The sequence below is a fragment of the Heterodontus francisci genome, unplaced genomic scaffold (genome assembly GCF_036365525.1).
Source record: "Heterodontus francisci isolate sHetFra1 unplaced genomic scaffold, sHetFra1.hap1 HAP1_SCAFFOLD_985, whole genome shotgun sequence".
Lineage (NCBI taxonomy): Eukaryota > Metazoa > Chordata > Chondrichthyes > Heterodontiformes > Heterodontidae > Heterodontus > Heterodontus francisci.
In genome coordinates this window covers 214,064-236,082 of record NW_027141558.1, presented here as the reverse complement: position 1 = coordinate 236,082, position 22,019 = coordinate 214,064, and the positions used below count along the sequence as shown (strand labels likewise).

Genomic DNA, 22,019 nt, shown 5'->3' with positions numbered 1-22,019 from the left:
TCTCGCTCACTCTCTCTCTCTCGCCCGCGCACTCGCTCACTCTCTCTCTCTCGCCCGCGCACTCGCTCTCTCTCTCTCTCTCGCCAGCACTCGCTCTCTCTCTCGCCCGCGCACTCGCTCACTCTCTCTCTCTCGCCCGCGCACTCGCTCTCTCTCTCGCCCGTGCACGCGCTCTCTCTCTCTTGCCCGCGCGCACTCGCTCTCTCTCTCGCCCGCGCACTCATTCTCTCTCTCGCCCGCGCACTCGCTCACTCTCTCTCTCTCGCCCGCGCACTCGCTCTCTCTCTCTCTCTCGCCCGCGCACTCGCTTACTCTCTCTCTCTCGCCCGCGCACTCGCTTACTCTCTCTCTCCAGCACTCGCTCTCTCTCTCGCCCGCGCACTCGCTCTCTCTCTCTCTCTCTCTCGCCACCACTCGCGCTCTCTCTCGCCCGCGCACTCGCTCTCTCTCTCTCTCTCTCTCGCCACCACTCGCTCTCTCTCTCGCCCGCGCACTCGCTCACTCTCTCTCTCTTGCCCGCGCGCACTCGCTCTCTCTCTCTCTCTCGCCACCACTCGCGCTCTCTCTCGCCCGCGCACTCGCTCACTCTCTCTCTCTTGCCCGCGCGCACTCGCTCTCTCTCTTGCCCGCGCTCTCTCTCTCTCTCTCGCCCGCGCACTCGCTCTCTCTCTCTCGCCCGCGCACTCGCTCACTCTCTCTCTCTCGCCCGCGCACTCGCTCACTCTCTCTCTCTCGCCCGCGCACTCGCTCTCTCTCTCTCTCTCGCCAGCACTCGCTCTCTCTCTCGCCCGCGCACCTCGCTCACTCTCTCTCTCTCGCCCGCGCACTCGCTCACTCTCTCTCTCTCGCCCGCGCACTCGCTCTCTCTCTCTCTCTCGCCAGCACTCGCTCTCTCTCTCGCCCGTGCACGCGCTCTCTCTCTCTCTCTCGCCAGCACTCGCTCTCTCTCTCGCCCGCGCACTCGCTCACTCTCTCTCTCTCGCCCGCGCACTCGCTCTCTCTCTCGCCCGTGCACGCGCTCTCTCTCTCTTGCCCGCGCGCACTCGCTCTCTCTCTCGCCCGCTCACTCACTCTCTCTCTCTCGCCCGCGCACTCGCTCTCTCTCTCTCGCCCGCTCACTCGCTCTCTCTCTCTCGCCCGCGCACTCGCTCTCTCTCTCGCCCGCTCACTCGCTCTCTCTCTCTCGCCCGCGCACTCGCTCTCTCTCTCTTGCCCGCGCACTCGCTCACTCTCTCTCTCTCGCCCGCGCACTCGCTCACTCTCTCTCTCTCGCCCGCGCACTCATTCTCTCTCTCGCCCGCGCACTCGCTCACACTCTCTCTCACTCGCCAGCACTCGCTCTCTCTCTCGCCCGCGCACTCATTCTCTCCATCGCCCGCGCACTCGCTCACTCTCTCTCTCTCGCCAGCACTCGCTCTCTCTCTCTTGCCCGCGTGCACTCGCTCTCTCTCCTGCGCGCACTCGCTCTCTCCCTCGCCCGCGCACTCACTCTCTCTCTCTCGCCAGCACTCGCTCTCTCTCTCGCCCGCGCACTCGCTCTCTCTCACCCGCGCACACTCTCTCTCTCTCTAGCGCACACTCTCTCTCTCTCTCGCCCGCGCACACTCTCTCTCTCTCACCCGCGCACACTCTCTCTCTCTCTCATGCGCACACTCTCTCTCTCTCACCCGCGCACACTCTCTCTCTCTCTCATGCGCACACTCTCTCTCTCTCGCTCGCGCACACTCTCTCTCTCATGCGCACACTCTCTCTCTCTCACCCGCGCACACTCTCTCTCTCTCACCCGCGCACACTCTCTCTCTTTCTCTTGCGCACACTCTCTCTCTCTCACCCGCGCACACTCTCTCTCTCTCTCTTGCGCACACTCTCTCTCTCTCACCCGCGCACACTCTCTCTCTTTCTCTTGCGCACACTCTCTCTCTCTCGCCCGCGCACACTCTCTCTCTCTCACCCGCGCACACTCTCTCTCTCTCTCTTGCGCACACACTCTCTGTCTCTCTTGCGCACACTCTCACTCTCTCGCCCGCGCACACTCTTTCTCTCTCTCTTGCGCACACACTCTCTGTCTCTCTTGCGCACACTCTCTCTCTCTCTCTCGCCCGCGCACTCGCACACTCTCTCTCTCTCACCCGCGCACACTCTCGCTCTCTCACCCGCGCACACTCTCTCTCTCTCGCCTGCGCACACTCTCTCTCTCTCTCTTGCGCACACTCTCACTCTCTCGCCCGCGCACACTCTCTCTCTCTCTCTTGCGCACACTCTCTCTCTCTCACCCGCGCACACTCTCTCTCTCTCTCTTGCGCACACTCTCTCTCTCTTGCCCGCGCACACTCTCTGTCTCTCTTGCGCACACTCTCTCTCTCTCGCCCGCGCACACTCTCTCTCTCTCTCTCCCGCGCACACTCTCTCTCTCTCTCTCTCTTGCGCCCTCTCTCTCTCTCTCTCTTGCACACACACTCTCTCTCTGTCTTGTGCACACTCTCTCTCTCTCTTGCGCACACACTCTCTATCTCTCTTGCGCACTCTCTCTCTCTCCCGCGCACACTCTCTCTCTCTCTCTCTTGCCCACACTCTCTCTCTCTCTCGCCCGCGCACACTCTCGCTCTCTCTCTCTCACTTTCGCACACTCTCTCTCTCTCTCTCTTGCGCACACTCTCTCTCTTTTGCGCACACTCTCTCTCTCTCTTGCGCACACTCTCTCTCTCTCTTGCGCACACACTCTCTCTCTCTCTTGCGCACACTCTCTCTCTCTCGCCCGCGCACACTCTCGCTCTCTCTCTCTCACTTTCGCACACTCTCTCTCTCGCGCACACTCTCTCTCTCTCTCTTGCGCACACTCTCTCTCTCTCGCCCGCGCACACTCTCTCTCTCTCTCTTGCGCACACTCTCTCTCTCTCGCCCGCGCACACTCTCTCTCTCTCTTGCGCACACTCTCTCTCTCTCTCGCTCGTGCTCTCTCTCTCTCTCTCTCTTGCACCCTCTCTCTGTCTCTCTCTTGCGCACACACTCTCTCTCTCTCTTGCGCACACTCTCTCGCGCACACTCTCTCTCTCTCTTGCGCACACTCTCTCTCTCTCGCCCGCGCACACTCTCTCTCTCTCTCTTGCACACACTCTCTCTCTCTCGCCCGCGCACACTCTTTCTCTCTCGCCCGCGCACACTCTCTCTCTCTCTCTCTTGCGCACACTCTCTCACTCGCGCCCTCTCTCTCTCTCTCTCGCGCACACTCTCTCTCTCTCTTGCGCACACACTCTCTCTCTCTCTCGCGCCCTCTCTCTCTCTCTCTCACGCACACTCTCTCTCTCTCTCTCTTGCGCACACTCTCTCTCTCTCTCTCTCTCTCTCTCGCGCCCTCTCTCTCTCTCTCTCGCGCACACTCTCTCTCTCTCTCTCTTGCGCACACTCTCTCTCTCTCTCTCTCTCTCTCTCTCTCTCTCTCTCTCTCTCTCTCTCGCGCCCTCTCTCTCTCTCTCTCGCGCACACTCTCTCTCTCTCTCTCTCTCTCTCTCGCGCGCTCTCTCTCTCTCTCTCGCGCACACTCTCTCTCTCTCTCTCGCGCCCTCTCTCTCTCTCTCTCTCTCGTGCCCTCTCTCTCTCTCTCTCTCGCGCCCTCTCTCTCTCTCTCGCTCGCGCCCTCTCTCTCTCTCTCTCTTGCGCACACTCTCTCTCTCTCTCGCGCCCTCTCTCTCTCTCTCTCTCTCTCGCGCCCTCTCTCTCTCTCGCTCGCGCACACTCTCTCTCTCTCTCTCTCGCCCGCGCACACTCTCTCTCTCTCTTGCGCACACTCTCTCTCTTTCTCGCTCGTGCTCTCTCTCTCTCTCTCTCTTGCGCCCTCTCTCTGTCTCTCTCTTGCGCACACACTCTCTCTCTCTCTTGCGCACACTCTCTCGCGCACACTCTCTCTCTCTCTCTTGCGCACACTCTCTCTCTCTCTCGCGCCCTCTCTCTCTCTCTCTCTCTCGCGCCCTCTCTCTCTCTCGCTCGCGCACACTCTCTCTCTCTCTCTTGCGCACACTCTCTCTCTCTCTCTCGCGCCCTCTCTCTCTCTCTCGCCCGCGCACACTCTCTCTCTCTCTTGCGCACACACTCTCTCTCTCTCTCTCGCGCCCTGTCTCTCTCTCTCTCTCGCGCCCTCTCTCTCTCTCACACACACTGACAGAGACAGCAGGGCAGGCACAGGCTCTGTCTCCAGTCACTGTCTGTCTGCCTGTCCATTGGTCAGCCTGAATGTCTGTCTGACTGCCCCTCTCTCTTCCCTTCCACAGGAAGCCTGCGGTCCCTACGTTTTTATCATCTTCATGGTTCTGCTTATCATCTTCTTCATCTTCACCTTCTTCAAGGTGCCTGAAACCAAAGGCCGTACCTTTGACCAGATCAGTTCTGCTTTCCGAGACCATCTGGAGCAGCCGGGAGTTGAGAAATCGCCCATGGTCGAGCTGGGAGATATAAAGGTGTCAGGGAATACCGGGAGCCCCGAGTCTGGGGTATGAGCAGCACCGAGGGACAGCCTCAACAGTATGAGCCTCTGATTGGACCAGGGGGGAGGGGGTTCTGGCACCCAGCCTGGAGTCACCTCCCCTGCTCTTCCCATCCTACCTCCCCCACTCTTCCCATCCCTCCTCCCCTCTCTCTTCCCCTCCCTGACTGTCCCCCCTCCTCCCCTCCCTTCCCTCCCTCCTCCCCTCCCTTCCCCTCCCTCACTCTCTTACCCCACTCCTCCAGTCTCTTCCTACCATTCCCACTTCCTGCTCCCCTCCCCCACTCCCTGCACACTTCCCCATTCCCTCCCTGTAAACCCCCTCCCCCACTCCCTTCCCCTCCCCGACTGTCCCTCCCTTCTCCCCCACTCCCTTCCCCTCTCTCTACCCCGCTACCTTCCCCTCCCTCTCCCCTGCTCCCTTCCCTTCCCTCTTTCCCGCTCCCTTCCCCTCCCTCTCCCCTGCTCCTTCCCCTCCCTCCCCCTCCATCTCCCTTCCCCCGCTCCCTTCCCCTCCCTCTCCCCCGCTCCCTTCCCATTCCTTTCCCCCGCTCCTTCCCCTCCCTCCCCCTCCCTCTCCCTTCCCCTGCTCCCTTCCCCTCCCTCTCCTCCGCTCCCTCTCCCTTCCTCTCCCTCTCCCTTCCCCTCCCTCTCCCTTCCCCTCCCTTTCTCCTGCTCCCTTCCCCTCCCTCTCCTCTGCTCCCTTCCCCTCCCTTTCCTCTCCCCTGCTCACTTCCCCTCCCTTTCCTCTCCCCTGCTCACTTCCCCTCCCTCTCCCCCGCTCCCTTCCCCTCCCTCTCCTCCGCTCCCTTCCCCTCCCTCTCCTCTCCCCTGCTCCCTTCCCCTCCCTCTCCTCTCCCCTGCTCGCTTCCTCTCCCTCTCCTCTCCCCCGTTCCCTTCCACTCCCTTCCCCTCCCTCTCCTCTCCCCTGCTCACTTCCCCTCCCTCTCCCCCGCTCCCTTCCCCTCTGTCTCCCCCGCTCCCTTCCCCTCCCTCTCCTCTCCCCTGCTCCCTTCCTCTCCCTCTCCTCTCCCCCGCTCCCTTCCCCTCCCTCTCCTCTCCCCCACTCCCTTCCCCTCCCTCTCCTCTCCCCCACTCCCTTCCCCTCCCTCTCCTCTCCCCTGCTCACTTCCCCTCCCTCTCCCCCGCTCCCTTCCCCTCTGTCTCCCCCGCTCCCTTCCCCTCCCTCTCCTCTCCCCTGCTCCCTTCCTCTCCCTCTCCTCTCCCCCGCTCCCTTCCCCTCCCTCTCCTCTCCCCCACTCCCTTCCCCTCCCTCTCCTCTCCCCCACTCCCTTCCCCTCCCTCTCCTCTCCCCTGCTCCCTTCCCCTCCCTCTCCCCGCTCCCTTCCCCCACTCCCTTCCCCCCTCCCCCGCTCTTCCCCTACCTCTTCCCTACTCCCTTTCCCTCCCTGACTGTCCCTTTCCCTCTCCCCCAACTCTCTTCTCTTCCCTCACTCTCCTCCTCTCTCTCCCCTTATCTTCCCCCCCCGTCCTGCCCCCTGCTTTCCCCCTCTCTTCCCCCTTCCCCTCTGCTTTCCCCCTCTTTTCCTCTGCTCCTCTCCGCTCCCCCGCCTCTCCTCCCTTCCTTTCTTCTCTACCACTCCCCCCCCCTCACCACCATGTATGAGCAATCGCGAATGGGATCAAAAACAGTTCTTGTCTTTGAGGCACTGGAAATGACCAGAAATTTTGTTCCTGAGCTGTCGGCAGATTTTGTGCAGTTACTGTTTGTAATTTATGTCCACCTCACGTTTACCTGTGCCCAGTCTGTCCCAAGATTCACACCTCAGTAATCCTCTTCACCAAACCCCAGTCCCCAAGCACAGACTCCGGGCTCAAAATTCCGCTTATTTTTTTATAAAGTGTATGTTTGCCTCTTGTTTTTAATTTAAAATTATTCATCTTTTCCCTCACTCCAGAGATTAACCTGCAGGATTTCACAACGTTGGGTCAGGGGGTCAGATACTGTTGGTGTACCTAACCTCCCTGCTGTACCTGTCCTGGGAGTGTTTGATGGGGGACAGTGTAGAGGGAGCTTTACTCTGTATCGAACCACCCCGTACTGTACCTGTCCTGGGGAGTGTTTGATGGGGGACAGTGTAGAGGGAGCTTTACTCTGTATCTAACCCCCCCGTACTGTACCTGTCCTGGGGAGTGTTTGATGGGGGACAGTGTAGAGGGAGCTTTACTCTGTATCTAACCACCCCGTACTGTACCTGTCCTGGGGAGTGTTTGATGGGGGACAGTGTAGAGGGAGCTTTACTCTGTATCTAACCTCCCTGCTGTCCCTGTCCTGGGTGTGTTTGATGGGGGACAGTGTAGAGGGAGCTTTACTCTGTATCTAACCCCCCGTACTGTACCTGTCCTGGGGAGTGTTTGATGGGGACAGTGTAGAGGGAGCTTTACTCTGTATCTAACCCCATGCTGTACCTGTCCTGGGGAGTGTTTGATGGGGACAGTGTAGAGGGAGCTTTACTCTGTATCTAACCCCCGTGCTGTACCTGTCCTGGGGAGTGTTTGATGGGGATAGTGTAGAGGGAGCTTTACTCTGTATCTAACCCCCCGTACTGTACCTGTCCTGGGGAGTGTTTGATGGGGACAGTGTAGAGGGAGCTTTACTCTGTATCTAACTCCCATGCTGTACCTGTCCTGGGAGTATTTTAGGGATGCATAAGATCGTCTGCTGTATTTGAGGACTTATTCATTATGGTTAGAGAGAGAGAGAGACTCCACCAGCTTGGTCCCTTCACTTATGACTCCTGCTCCTTGTCTCCTTTCCTCTCCTTATAGCAGTAACAAGTGGGGAGGCTTGCTCACAAATGTAGTGAGGAGTGTGAGGGGAGCTGAGACTGCATTTACAGGGGTCTTGGGCACAGGGTGAAAGCGATTTCCAGCAGGGAAAGATGGAATCTATCAGATATGCAGGAAGGGGAGTCACGTTTTGTATTGCAGAGCAATTAATTAGAAGGGCTCAGCTCAGCCCCATTCGCTTCCCCTCTGTATATTTATTTCAGGATTTTATTTATTATCTAGAGGTTTTTTTTTTACATATTTAATAGTGTGAGATCACTGCTGTAGTGTTTGTTTAAAATTTATGTGTGTGTGCGTGTGTCGGGACAAGTTCACATTTGTGTGTCGCTGTGCCAATGTGTGTATATTTGTACAAAGGTGTTTATACCTCGGCAGTGATTAAAATAAAAGCACCCTGAAACTCAGGCCTTGACAGCACTCGTCTGTGAGCGTGACTGCACACGTGTGTGAGTGTTAACACGTGGCAGTGAACATGACTGCACACAGGTATGTGAATGAGTGTCTGCACACGGGTGTGCATGATGGCAGTGTTTCCACATGACTGTGTATGTCTGCACATTGTGGCTGAGTTTGCACTGTGTACTTGTGGGAGTGTGCGTGAATACATTCTGACAACATACGTTATTGTGTTTGAGTTTACACAGGAGAGGGACTGTGATACGGACAGTGACAGAACTTTGCAGAATGCAGAATGCAAACTGTTCTTTACAATCTCACACTCGAACTGAAACCAATCTCAGGAGACACAAAGAACCTACAAACCCTCTTTTACCTAAAAATCACATGGTTCCCAGTGACCCCTGGGTTAGGGAGGGGGGGGGGGGTCGGGGTGAATCAGCCCGGGTTCCTGCTCCTGATCCCTGTCCAGTGACCCCTGGGTTAGGGAGTGGGGGGTCGGGGTGAATCAGCCCGGGTTCCTGCTCCTGATCCCTGTCCAGTGACCCCTGGGTTAGGGAGGGGGGGGTCGGGGTGAATCAGCCCGGGTTCCTGCTCCTGATCCCTGTCCAGTGACCCCTGGGTTAGGGAGGGGGGGGTCGGGGTGAATCAGCCCGGGTTCCTGCTCCTGATCCCTGTCCAGTGACCCCTGGGTTAGGGAGTGGGGGGTGAATCAGCCCGGGTTCCTGCTCCTGATCCCTGTCCAGTGACCCCTGGGTTAGGGAGGGGGGGGGGGGGTCGGGGTGAATCAGCCCGGGTTCCTGCTCCTGATCCCTGTCCAGTGACCCCTGGGTTAGGGAGGGGGGTGAATCAGCCCAGGTTCCTGTTTCTGATCCCTGTCCAGAGGGAACAGTGGAAGGGAGTTTCTCAAATTGGAGACGTGTGACCAGTGGTGTTCCACAGGGATCTGTGCTGGGACCACTGTTGTTTGTGATATACATTAATGATTTGGAGGAAAGTATAGGTGGTCTGATTAGCAAGTTTGCAGACGACACTAAGATTGGTGGAGTAGCAGATAGTGAAGGGGACTGTCAGAGAATACAGCAGAATATAGATAGATTGGAGAGTTGGGCAGAGAAATGGCAGATGGAGTTCAATCAGGGCAAATGCGAGGTGATGCATTTTGGAAGATCCAATTCAAGAGTGAACTATACAGTAAATGGAAAAGTCCTGGGGAAAATTGATGTACAGAGAGATTTGGGTGTTCAGGTCCATTGTTCCCTGAAGGTGGCAACGCAGGTCAATAGAGTGGTCAAGAAGGCATACGGCATGCTTTCCTTCATCGGACGGGGTATTGAGTACAAGAGTTGGCAGGTCATGTTACAGTTGTATAGGACTTTGGTTCGGCCACATTTGGAATACTGCGTGCAGTTCTGGTCGCCACATTACCAAAAGGATGTAGATGCTTTGGAGAGGGTGCAGAGGAGATTCACCAGGATGTTGCCTGGTATGGAGGGCACTAGCTATGAAGAGAGGTTGAGTAGATTAGGATTATTTTCATTAGAAAGACAGAGGTTGAGGGGGGACCTGATTGAGGTGTACAAAATCATGAGAGGTATAGACAGGGTGGATAGCAAGAAGCTTTTTCCCAGAGTGGGGGATTCAATTACTAGGGGACACAAGTTCAAAGTGAGAGGGGAAAAGTTTAGGGGGGATATGCGTGGAAAGTTCTTTACGCAGAGGGTGGTGGGTGCCTGGAACGCGTTGCCAGCGGAGGTGGTAGATGCGGGCACGATGGCGTCTTATAAGATGTATCTAGACAGATACATGAATGGGCAGGAAGCAAAGAGATACAGACCCTTAGAAAATAGGCGACATGTTTAGATAGAGGATCTGGATCGGCGCAGGCTTGGAGGGCCGAAGGGCCTGTTCCTGTGCTGTAATTTTCTTTGTTCTTTGAGGGGGCATTTGGAGAGGTGGGAAGGTACTGGGAGTCACACTTGGGCAGTATGTTGGGTTGGGTTCATTTTGTGTTTTTAAACCTCCGGTGAGTGGGAGGTGATGAGAAACCAAGTGATGAAATTGATTTGATCGTTTCCTGTCACTGATGAAATTTCCTGTTATTCAGAAAAAAACAGACATACTGCGGCTTGCAGTTACCCTTGAGAGAAGATCTTTCTGTGATATTGCAAGGTCACAACCAAGCAACACCCACTCAGACAGAGGTGATTGAGCGAGGGAGAGAGAGAGAGACAGAGAGCGAGTGAAAAAGAGATAAAGAGAAAGACTGATAAAGAGAGACAGAGCTGGAGAGAGAGAGAGAATAAAAAAGACAGGAAGAGGGAGACAGAGACAGAGAGAGAGACACACACACACACACACACACAGAGGACAGAGAGTGTGACAAAGTGAGAGAGTCAGAGAAGCAGAGGATGATAGAGAAAGAGGGATAGAGAGAGTGAGACAGAGCTATTTAATAACTACAAATTATCAGTGATATTTCTAAAATTGAAACTTTAATTAAATAAAGCACATTAGAGATTCAGGGCAGGTTTAATGTTGCATATGGGAATTGGTGAACACCAGGATGATCCACAAAAACCACCAGTGAAAACAGGGTGTACCATCTACAAGATGCACTGCAGCAAGGCAACAAGGTTCCTTCGACAGCACCTTCCAAACCCGAGACATCTACCACCTCGAAGGACAAGGGCAGCAGACGCAATGGAAACATCACCACCTGCAACTTCCCCTCCGAGTCACATACTATCCTATATATAGAGCACACTCAGAATATATCTCGCTCTCTCTCGCGTGCACACTCTCTCTCTTCTCTATCTCAGTCTCTCTCTCTCTCTCTCTCTCATGTTATCTCAGTCTCACACACATTCTGGATCTCAATCACTCCCTCACACTCTCTATCTCAGTCTCTCTCTCTCATTCTCCCACATTCTGTATCTCAGTCTCTCTCTCTCTCTCTCTCTCATGTTATCTCAGTCTCACACACATTCTGGATCTCAATCACTCCCTCACACTCTCTATCTCAGTCTCTCTCTCTCATTCTCCCACATTCTGTATCTCAGTCTCTCTCTCTCTCATGTTATCTCAGTCTCACCCTCTCCCTCACAGACATTCTGGATCTCAATCACTCCCTCACACTCTCTATCTCAGTCTCTCTCTCACACTCTCTATCTCAGTCTCTTTCTCACATTCTCTATCTCAGTCTCTTTCTCACACTCTCTATCTCAGTCTCTTTCTCCCATTCTCTACCTCAGTCTCTTTCTCACACTCTCTATCTCAGTCTCTTTCTCACATTCTCTATCTCAGTCTCTTTCTCACACTCTCTATCTCAGTCTCTTTCTCCCATTCTCTATCTCAGTCTCTTTCTCACATTCTCTATCTCAGTCTCTTTCTCACACTCTCTATCTCAGTCTCTTTCTCCCATTCTCTATCTCAGTCTCTTTCTCACATTCTCTACCTCAGTCTCTTTCTCACACTCTCTATCTCAGTCTCTTTCTCACATTCTCTATCTCAGTCTCTTTCTCACACTCTCTATCTCAGTCTCTTTCTCCCATTCTCTATCTCAGTCTCTTTCTCACATTCTCTATCTCAGTCTCTTTCTCACATTCTCTATCTCAGTCTCTTTCTCACATTCTCTATCTCAGTCTCTTTCTCACATTCTCTATCTCAGTCTCTTTCTCACATTCTCTATCTCAGTCTCTTTCTCACATTCTCTATCTCAGTCTCTCTCTCACATTCTCTATCTCAGTCTCTCTCTCACATTCTCTATCTCTGTCTCTTTCTCACATTCTCTATCTCAGTGTCTTTCTCACACTCTCTATCTCAGTCTCTTTCTCACATTCTCTATCTCAGTCTCTCTCTCACATTCTCTATCTCAGTCTCTCTCTCACACTCTATCTGTCTCTTTCTCACATTCTCTATCTCAGTCTCTTTCTCACATTCTCTATCTCAGTCTCTTTCTCACACTCTCTATCTCAGTCTCTTTCTCACACTCTCTATCTCAGTCTCTTTCTCACACTCTCTATCTCAGTCTCTTTCTCCCATTCTCTATCTCAGTCTCTTTCTCACATTCTCTATCTCAGTCTCTTTCTCCCATTCTCTATCTCAGTCTCTTTCTCACATTCTCTATCTCAGTCTCTTTCTCCCATTCTCAATCTCAGTCTCTTTCTCCCATTCTCTATCTCAGTCTCTTTCTCACATTCTCTATCTCAGTCTCTTTCTCACACTCTCAATCTCAGTCTCTTTCTCCCATTCTCTATCTCAGTCTCTTTCTCACTTTCTCTACCTCAGTCTCTTTCTCACACTCTGTATCTCAGTCTCTTTCTCAAACTCTCTATCTCAGTCTCTTTCTCACACTCTCTATCTCAGTCTCTTTCTCACACTCTCTATCTCAGTCTCTTTCTCACACTCTCTATCTCAGTCTCTTTCTCACATTCTCTATCTCAGTCTCTTTCTCCCATTCTCTATCTCAGTCTCTTTCTCACATTCTCTATCTCAGTCTCTTTCTCCCATTCTCAATCTCAGTCTCTTTCTCACACTCTCTATCTCAGTCTCTTTCTCACATTCTCTATCTCAGTCTCTTTCTCCCATTCTCTATCTCAGTCTCTTTCTCACATTCTCTATCTCAGTCTCTTTCTCACACTCTCAATCTCAGTCTCTTTCTCCCATTCTCTATCTCAGTCTCTTTCTCACTTTCTCTACCTCAGTCTCTTTCTCACACTCTGTATCTCAGTCTCTTTCTCACACTCTGTATCTCAGTCTCTTTCTCAAACTCTCTATCTCAGTCTCCTTCTCACATTCCCTATCTCAGCCTCTTTCGCACACCCTCTAGCTCAGTCTCTTTCTCACATTCGCTATCTCATTCTCTTTCTCACACTCTCTCCCTTTTTTCTTATATTCTCTATCTCAGTCTCTTTCTCACACTCTCAATCTCAGTCTCTTTCTCCCATTCTCTATCTCAGCCTCTTTCTCACACTCTCTATCTCAGTCTCTTTCTCCCATTCTCGAACTCAGCCTCTTTCTCACACTCTCTATCTCAGTCTCTTTCTCACATTCTCTATCTCAGTCTTTCTCTCTCTCTGCCACATTCTCTTTCTCAGTCTCTCTCTCTCTCTCTGCCACATTCTCTATCTCATTCTCTCTCTCTCTCTCTCTGCCACATTCTCGATCTCAGTCTCACTTTCTCTCTCTCTGCCACATAGTCTTTCTCAGTCTCTCACCCTCTCTCCGCCACATTCTCTATCTCAGTTTCTCTCTCTCCGCCACATTCTCCATCTCAGTCTCTCTCGCTCTGCCACAATCTCTATCTCAGTCTCTCTATCTCTGCCACATTCTCTATCTCAGTCTCTCTCTCTCTCTCTCTCTCTGTCACATTCTCTATCTCAGTCACTCTCTCTCTCTGCCACATTCTCTATCTCAGTCTCTCTCTCTCTCTGCCACATTCTCTCTCTCAGTCTCCGTTTCTCTCTCTCTGCCACATTCTCTATCTCAGTCTCTCTCTCTCTTTCTCTGCTACATTCTCTATCTCAGTCTCCGTTTCTCTCTCACTGCCACAATCTCTATCTCAGTCTCTCTCTCTCTCTCTGCTACATTCTCTATCTCAGTCTCCCTTTCTCTCTCTCTGCCAAATTCTCTATCTCAGTCTCTCTCTCTCTCTCTCTTTGCCACATTCTCCATCTCAGTCTCTCTCTCTCTCACTGCCACAATCTCTATCTCAGTCTCTCTCTCTCTCTGCCACATTGTCTCTCTCAGCCTCTCACTCTCTCTCTGCCACATTCTCTATCTCAGTCTCTCTCTCTCTCTGCCACATTCTCTATCTCAGTCTCTCTGTCTCTGCCACAATCTCTATCTCAGTCTCTCTCTCTCTCTGCCACATTCTATTTCTCACTCTCTCTCTCTCTCTGTGCCACATTCTCTATCTCAGTCTCTCTCTCTCTCTCTCTCTCTGCCACATTCTCTATCTCAGTCTCTCTCCATCTCTCTCTCTATGCCACATTCTCTATCTCAGTTTCTCTCTCTCTCTCTCTGTCTCTCCCACATTCTCTATCTCAGTCTCTCTCTCTCTCTCTCTGCAACATTCTCTATCTCAGTCTCTCTCTCTCTGCCACATTCTCTATCTCAGTCTCTCTCTCTCTGTCTCTCTGCCACATTCTCTATCTCAGTCTCTCTCTCTCTCTGTTTCTCTGCCACATTCTCTATCTCAGTCTCTCTCTCTCTCTCTGTCTCTCCCACATTCTCTATCTCAGTCTCTCTCTCTCTCTCTGCCACATTCTCTATCTCAGTCTCTCTCTCTCTGCCACATTCTCTATCTCAGTCTCTCTCTCTCTGTCTCTCTGCCACATTCTCTATTTCAGTCTCTCTCTCTCTCTGTTTCTCTGCCACATTCTCTATCTCAGTCTCTCTCTCTCTCTCTGCCACATTCTCTATCTCAGTCTCTCTCTCTCTCTCTCTGCCACATTCTCTTTCTCAGTCTCTTCTTCTCTCTCTGCCAAATTCTCTATCTCAGTCTCTCTCTCTCTCTCTGCCACATTCTCTTTCTCAGTCTCTCTCTCTCTCTCTGCCACATTCTCTATCTCATTCTCTCTCTCTCTCTCTGCCACATTCTCTATCTCAGTCTCCCTTTCTCTCTCTCTGCCACATAGCCTTTCTAAGTCTCTCACTCTCTCTCCGCCACATTCTCCATCTCAGTCTCTCTCGCTCTGCCACAATCTCTATCTCAGTCTCTCTATCTCTGCCACATTCTCTATCTCAGTCTCTCTCTCTCTCTCTCTGCCACATTCTCTCTCAGTCACTCTCTCTCTCTGTCACATTCTCTATCTCAGATCCCTCTCTCTCTCTCTGCTACATTCTCTATCTCAGTCTCCGTTTCTCTCTCTCTGCCACATTCTCTATCTCAGTCTCTCTCTCTCTCTCTCTGCTACATTCTCTATCTCAGTCTCCGTTTCTCTCTCACTGCCACAATCTCTATCTCAGTCTCTCTCTCTCTCTTTGCCACATTCTCCATCTCAGTCTCTCTCTCTCTCACTGCCACAATCTCTATCTCAGTCTCTCTCTCTCTCTGCCACATTGTCTCTCTCAGCCTCTCACTCTCTCTCTGCCACATTCTCTATCTCAGTCTCTCTCTCTCTCTGTCACATTCTCTATCTCAGTCTCTCTGTCTCTGCCACAATCTCTATCTCAGTCTCTCTCTCTCTCTGCCACATTCTATTTCTCACTCTCTCTCTCTCTGTGCCACATTCTCTATCTCAGTCTCTCTCTCTCTCTCTCTCTGCCACATTCTCTATCTCAGTCTCTCTCTATCTCTCTCTCTATGCCACATTCTCTATCTCAGTCTCTCTCTCTCTCTCTCTCTGCCACATTCTCTATCTCAGTCTCTCTCTCTGTGCCACATTCTCTATCTCAGTCTCTCTCTCTCTGTCTCTCTGCCACATTCTCTATCTCAGTCTCTCTCTCTCTCTCTCTGTCTCTCCCACATTCTCTATCTCAGTCTCTCTCTCTCTCTCTGCCACATTCTCTATCTCAGTCTCTATCTCTCTGCCACATTCTCTATCTCAGGCTCTCTCTCTCTGTCTCTCTGCCACATTCTCTATCTCAGTCTCTCTCTCTCTGTCTCTCTGCCACATTCTCTATCTCAGTCTCTCTATCTCTCTGTTTCTCTGCCACATTCTCCATCTCAGTCGCTCTCTCTCTCTCTGTCTCTCCCACATTCTCTATCTCAGTCTCTCTCTCTCACTCTGCCACATTCTCTATCTCAGTCTCTCTCTCTCTCTCTCTGCCACATTCTCTATCTCAGTCTCTCTCTCTCTCTCTGCCACATTCTCTATCTCAGTCTCTCTCTCTCTCTCTCTGCCACATTCTCTATCTCAGCCTCTTTCTCACACTATCTATCTCAGTCTCTTTCTCACATTCTCTATCTCAGTCTTTCTGTCTCTGCCACAATCTCTATCTCATTCTCTCTCTCTCTCTGCCACATTCTCTATCTCAGTCTCTCTCTCTCTCTCTGCCACATTCTCTATCTCAGTCACTCTCTCTCTCTCTGCCACAATCTCTATTTCAGTCTCTCTCTCTCTCTCTCTCTCTCTGCCACATTCTCTATCTCAGTCTCTCTCTCTCTCTCTCTGCCACATTCTCTTTCTCAGTCTCTTCTTCTCTCTCTGCCACATTCTCTATCTCAGTCTCTCTCTCTCTGCCACATTCTCTTTCTCAGTCTCTCTCTCTCTCTCTGCCACATTCTCTATCTCATTCTCTCTCTCTCTCTCTGCCACATTCTCTATCTCAGTCTCCCTTTCTCTCTCTCTGCCACATAGTCTTTCTCAGTCTCTCACTCTCGCTCCGCCACATTCTTTATCTCAGTTTCTCTCTCTCCGCCACATTCTCCATCTCAGTCTCGCTCTCTCTGCCACAATCTCTATCTCAGTCTCTCTATCTCTGCCACATTCTCTATCTCAGTCTCACTCTCTCTCTCTCTCTGCCACGTTCTCTATCTCAGTCACTCTCTCTCTCTGCCACATTCTTTATCTCAGTCACTCTCTCTATCTCTGCCACAATCTCTATTTCAGTCTCTCTCTCTGCTACATTCTCTATCTCAGTCTCTCTCTCTCTCTGCTACATTCTCTATCTCAGTCTCCGTTTCTCTCTCTCTGCCACAATCTCTATCTCAGTCTCTCTCTCTCTCTCTGCCACATTCTCTATCTCAGTCTCTCTCTCTCTCTGCTACATTCTCTATCTCAGTCTCCGTTTCTCTCTCTCTGCCACATTCTCTATCTCATTCTCTCTCTCTCTCTCTGCCACATTCTCTATCTCAGTCTCCCTTTCTCTCTCTCTGCCACATAGTCTTTCTCAGTCTCTCACTCTCTCTCCGCCACATTCTCTATCTCAGTTTCTCTCTCTCCGCCACATTCTCCATCTCAGTCTCTCTCGCTCTGCCACAATCTCTATCTCAGTCTCTCTCTCTCTCTCTCTGCCACATTCTCTATCTCAGTCACTCTCTCTCTCTGCCACATTCTCTATCTCAGTCACTCTCTCTATCTCTGCCACATTCTCTATCTCAGTCTCTCTCTCTGCTACATTCTCTATCTCAGTCTCTCTCGCTCTGCCACATTCTCTATCTCAGTCTCTCTCTCTCTCTCTCTGCTACATTCTCTATCTCAGTCTCCGTTTCTCTCTCTCTGCCACATTCTCTATCTCAGTCTCTCTCTCTCTCTTTCTGCTACATTCTCTATCTCAGTCTCCGTTTCTCTCTCACTGCCACAATCTCTATCTCAGTCTCTCTCTCTCTCTCTGCTACATTCTCTATCTCAGTCTCCCTTTCTCTCTCTCTGCCAAATTCTCTATCTCAGTCTCTCTCTCTCTCTCTCTTTGCCACATTCTCCATCTCAGTCTCTCTCTCTCTCTCTGCCACAATCTCTATCTCAGTCTCTCTCTCTCTCTTTGCCACATTCTCCATCTCAGTCTCTCTCTCTATCTCTGCCACAATCTCTATTTCAGTCTCTCTCTCTGCTACATTCTCTATCTCAGTCTCTCTCTCTCTGCTACATTCTCTATCTCAGTCTCCGTTTCTCTCTCTCTGCCACAATCTCTATCTCAGTCTCTCTCTCTCTCTCTGCCACATTCTCTATCTCAGTCTCTCTCTCTCTCTCTCTGCTACATTCTGTATCTCAGTCTCCGTTTCTCTCTCTCTGCCACATTCTCTATCTCATTCTCTCTCTCTCTCTCTGCCACAATCTCTATCTCAGTCTCTCTCTCTCTCTGCCACATTGTCTCTCTCAGCCTCTCACTCTCTCTCTGCCACATTCTCTATCTCAGTCTCTCTCTCTCTCTGCCACATTCTCCATCTCAGTCTCTCTCTCTCTCACTGCCACAATCTCTATCTCAGTCTCTCTCTCTCTCTGCCACATTGTCTCTCTCAGCCTCTCACTCTCTCTCTGCCACAATCTCTATCTCAGTCTCTCTCTCTCTCTGCCACATTGTCTCTCTCAGCCTCTCACTCTCTCTTTGCCACATTCTCCATCTCAGTCTCTCTCTCTCTCTCTGCCACAATCTCTATCTCAGTCTCTCTCTCTCTCTTTGCCACATTCTCCATCTCAGTCTCTCTCTCTATCTCTGCCACAATCTCTATTTCAGTCTCTCTCTCTGCTACATTCTCTATCTCAGTCTCTCTCTCTCTGCTACATTCTCTATCTCAGTCTCCGTTTCTCTCTCTCTGCCACAATCTCTATCTCAGTCTCTCTCTCTCTCTCTGCCACATTCTCTATCTCAGTCTCTCTCTCTCTCTCTCTGCTACATTCTCTATCTCAGTCTCCGTTTCTCTCTCTCTGCCACATTCTCTATCTCATTCTCTCTCTCTCTCTCTGCCACAATCTCTATCTCAGTCTCTCTCTCTCTCTGCCACATTGTCTCTCTCAGCCTCTCACTCTCTCTCTGCCACATTCTCTATCTCAGCCTCTCACTCTCTCTCTGCCACATTCTCTATCTCAGTCTCTCTCTCTCTCTGCCACATTCTCCATCTCAGTCTCTCTCTCTCTCTGCCACATTGTCTCTCTCAGCCTCTCACTCTCTCTCTGCCACATTCTCTATATCAGTCTCTCTCTCTCTCTGCCACATTCTCCATCTCAGTCTCTCTCTCTCTCACTGCCACAATCTCTATCTCAGTCTCTCTCTCTCTCTTCCACATTCTATTTCTCACTCTCTCTCTCTCGCTGTGCCACATTCTCTATCTCAGTCTCTCTCTCTCTCTCTCTCTGCCACATTCTCCATCTCAGTCTCTCTCTCTCTCTCTGCCACAATCTCTATCTCAGTCTCTCTCTCTCTCTGCCACATTGTCTCTCTCAGCCTCTCACTCTCTCTCTGCCACATTCTCTATATCAGTCTCTCTCTCTCTCTGCCACATTCTCCATCTCAGTCTCTCTCTCTCTCACTGCCACAATCTCTATCTCAGTCTCTCTCTCTCTCTCTCTCTCTCTGCCACATTCTCTATCTCAGTCTCTCTGTCTCTCTGTCTCTGCCACAATCTCTATCTAAGTCTCTCTCTATCTCTCTCTCTATGCCACATTCTCTATCTCAGTCTCTCTCTCTCTCTCTCTGTCTCTCCCACATTCTCTATCTCAGTCTCTCTCTCTCTGTCGCTCTGCCACATTCTCCATCTCAGTCTCTCTCTCTCTCTGTTTCTCTGCCACATTCTCTATCTCAGTCTCTCTCTCTCTCTCTGTCTCTCCCACATTCTCTATCTCAGTCTCTCTCTCTCTCTCTCTGCCACATTCTCCATCTCAGTCTCTCTCTCTCTGCCACATTCTCTATCTCAGTCTCTCTCTCTCTGTCTCTCTGCCACATTCTCTATCTCAGTCTCTCTCTCTCTCTGTTTCTCTGCCACATTCTCTATCTCAGTCTCTCTCTCTCTGCCACATTCTCTATCTCAGTCTCTCTCTCTCTCTCTGTCTCTCCCACATTCTCTATCTCAGTCTCTCTCTCACTCTGCCACATTCTCTATCTCAGTCTCTCTCTCTCTCTCTGTGCCACATTCTCTATCTCAGCCTCTTTCTCACACTCTCTATCTCAGTCTCTTTCTCACATTCTCTATCTCAGTCTTTCTGTCTCTGCCACAATCTCTATCTCATTCTCTCTCTCTCACTGCCACAATCTCTATCTCATTCTCTCTCTCTCTCTGCCACATTCTCTATCTCAGTCTCTCTCTCTCTCTCTGCCACATTCTCTATCTCAGTCACTCTCTCTCTCTCTGCCACATTCTCTATCTCAGTCACTCTCTCTCTCTTTGCCACAATCTCTATTTCAGTCTCTCTCTCTCTCTCTCTCTCTCTCTGCCACATTCTCTATCTCAGTCTCTCTCTCTCTCTCTGCCACATTGTCTCTCTCAGCCTCTCACTCTCTCTTTGCCACATTCTCCATCTCAGTCTCTCTCTCTCTCTCTGCCACAATCTCTATCTCAGTCTCTCTCTCTCTCTTTGCCACATTCTCCATCTCAGTCTCTCTCTCTATCTCTGCCACAATCTCTATTTCAGTCTCTCTCTCTGCTACATTCTCTATCTCAGTCTATCTCTCTCTGCTACATTCTCTATCTCAGTCTCCGTTTCTCTCTCTCTGCCACAATCTCTATCTCAGTCTCTCTCTCTCTCTCTGCCAAATTCTCTATCTCAGTCTCTCTCTCTCTCTCTCTGCTACATTCTCTATCTCAGTCTCCGTTTCTCTCTCTCTGCCACATTCTCTATCTCATTCTCTCTCTCTCTCTCTGCCACAATCTCTATCTCAGTCTCTCTCTCTCTCTGCCACATTGTCTCTCTCAGCCTCTCACTCTCTCTCTGCCACATTCTCTATCTCAGCCTCTCACTCTCTCTGCCACATTCTCCATCTCAGTCTCTCTCTCTCTCTGCCACATTGTCTCTCTCAGCCTCTCACTCTCTCTCTGCCACATTCTCTATCTCAGTCTCCGTTTCTCTCTCTCTGCCACATTCTCTATCTCATTCTCTCTCTCTCTCTCTGCCACAATCTCTATCTCAGTCTCTCTCTCTCTCTGCCACATTCTCCATCTCAGTCTCTCTCTCTCTCACTGCCACAATCTCTATCTCAGTCTCTCTCTCTCTCTGCCACATTCTATTTCTCACTCTCTCTCTCTCGCTGTGCCACATTCTCTATCTCAGTCTCTCTCTCTCTCTCTCTCTGCCACATTCTCCATCTCAGTCTCTCTCTCTCTCTCTGCCACAATCTCTATCTCAGTCTCTCTCTCTCTCTGCCACATTGTCTCTCTCAGCCTCTCACTCTCTCTCTGCCACATTCTCTATATCAGTCTCTCTCTCTCTCTGCCACATTCTCCATCTCAGTCTCTCTCTCTCTCACTGCCACAATCTCTATCTCAGTCTCTCTCTCTCTCTGCCACATTCTATTTCTCACTCTCTCTCTCTCGCTGTGCCACATTCTCTATCTCAGTCTCTCTCTCTCTCTCTCTCTCTCTGCCACATTCTCTTTCTCAGTCTCTCTGTCTCTGCCACAATCTCTATCTAAGTCTCTCTCTATCTCTCTCTCTATGCCACATTCTCTATCTCAGTCTCTCTCTCTCTCTCTCTGTCTCTCCCACATTCTCTATCTCAGTCTCTCTCTCTCTGTCGCTCTGCCACATTCTCCATCTCAGTCTCTCTCTCTCTCTGTTTCTCTGCCACATTCTCTATCTCAGTCTCTCTCTCTCTCTCTGTCTCTCCCACATTCTCTATCTCAGTCTCTCTCTCTCTCTCTCTGCCACATTCTCCATCTCAGTCTCTCTCTCTCTGCCACATTCTCTATCTCAGTCTCTCTCTCTCTGTCTCTCTGCCACATTCTCTATCTCAGTCTCTCTCTCTCTCTGTTTCTCTGCCACATTCTCTATCTCAGTCTCTCTCTCTCTGCCACATTCTCTATCTCAGTCTCTCTCTCTCTCTCTGTCTCTCCCACATTCTCTATCTCAGTCTCTCTCTCACTCTGCCACATGCTCTATCTCAGACTCTCTCTCTCTGCCACATTCTCTATCTCAGTCTCTCTCTCTCTCTCTGTGCCACATTCTCTATCTCAGCCTCTTTCTCACACTCTCTATCTCAGTCGCTTTCTCACATTCTCTATCTCAGTCTTTCTGTCTCTGCCACAATCTCTATCTCATTCTCTCTCTCTCACTGCCACAATCTCTATCTCATTCTCTCTCTCTCTCTGCCACATTCTCTATCTCAGTCTCTCTCTCTCTCTCTGCCACATTCTCTATCTCAGTCACTCTCTCTCTCTCTGCCACATTCTCTATCTCAGTCACTCTCTCTCTCTTTGCCACAATCTCTATTTCAGTCTCTCTCTCTCTCTCTCTCTGCCACATTCTCTATCTCAGTCTCTCTCTCTCTCTCTGCCACATTCTCTATCTCAGTCACTCTCTCTCTCTTTGCCACAATCTCTATTTCAGTCTCTCTCTCTCTCTCTCTCTCTGCCACATTCTCTATCTCAGTCTCTCTCTCTCTCTGTTTCTCTGCCACATTCTCTATCTCAGTCTCTCTCTCTCTCTCTGCCACATTCTCTATCTCAGTCTCTCTCTCTCTCTCTCTCTGCCACATTCTCTTTCTCAGTCTCTTCTTCTCTCTCTGCCACATTCTCTATCTCAGTCTCTCTCTCTCTCTCTCTGCCACATTCTCTTTCTCAGTCTCTCTCTCTCTCTGCCACATTCTCTATCTCATTCTCTCTCTCTCACTCTGCCACATTCACTATCTCAGTCTCCCTTTCTCTCTCTCTGCCACATAGTCTTTCTCAGTCTCTCACTCTCGCTCCGCCACATTCTCTATCTCAGTTTCTCTCTCTCCGCCACATTCTCCATCTCAGT

The 22,019-nt window shown here is 50.9% G+C and overlaps 1 pseudogene; it reads left to right on the top strand.

Annotated features, from left to right (window-relative positions):
* Positions 1–4,265: 4,265 nt before the first annotated feature.
* Positions 4,266–22,019, top strand: part of LOC137364028 (transient receptor potential cation channel subfamily V member 5-like) — a 188,201-nt pseudogene continuing 170,447 nt past the window's right edge.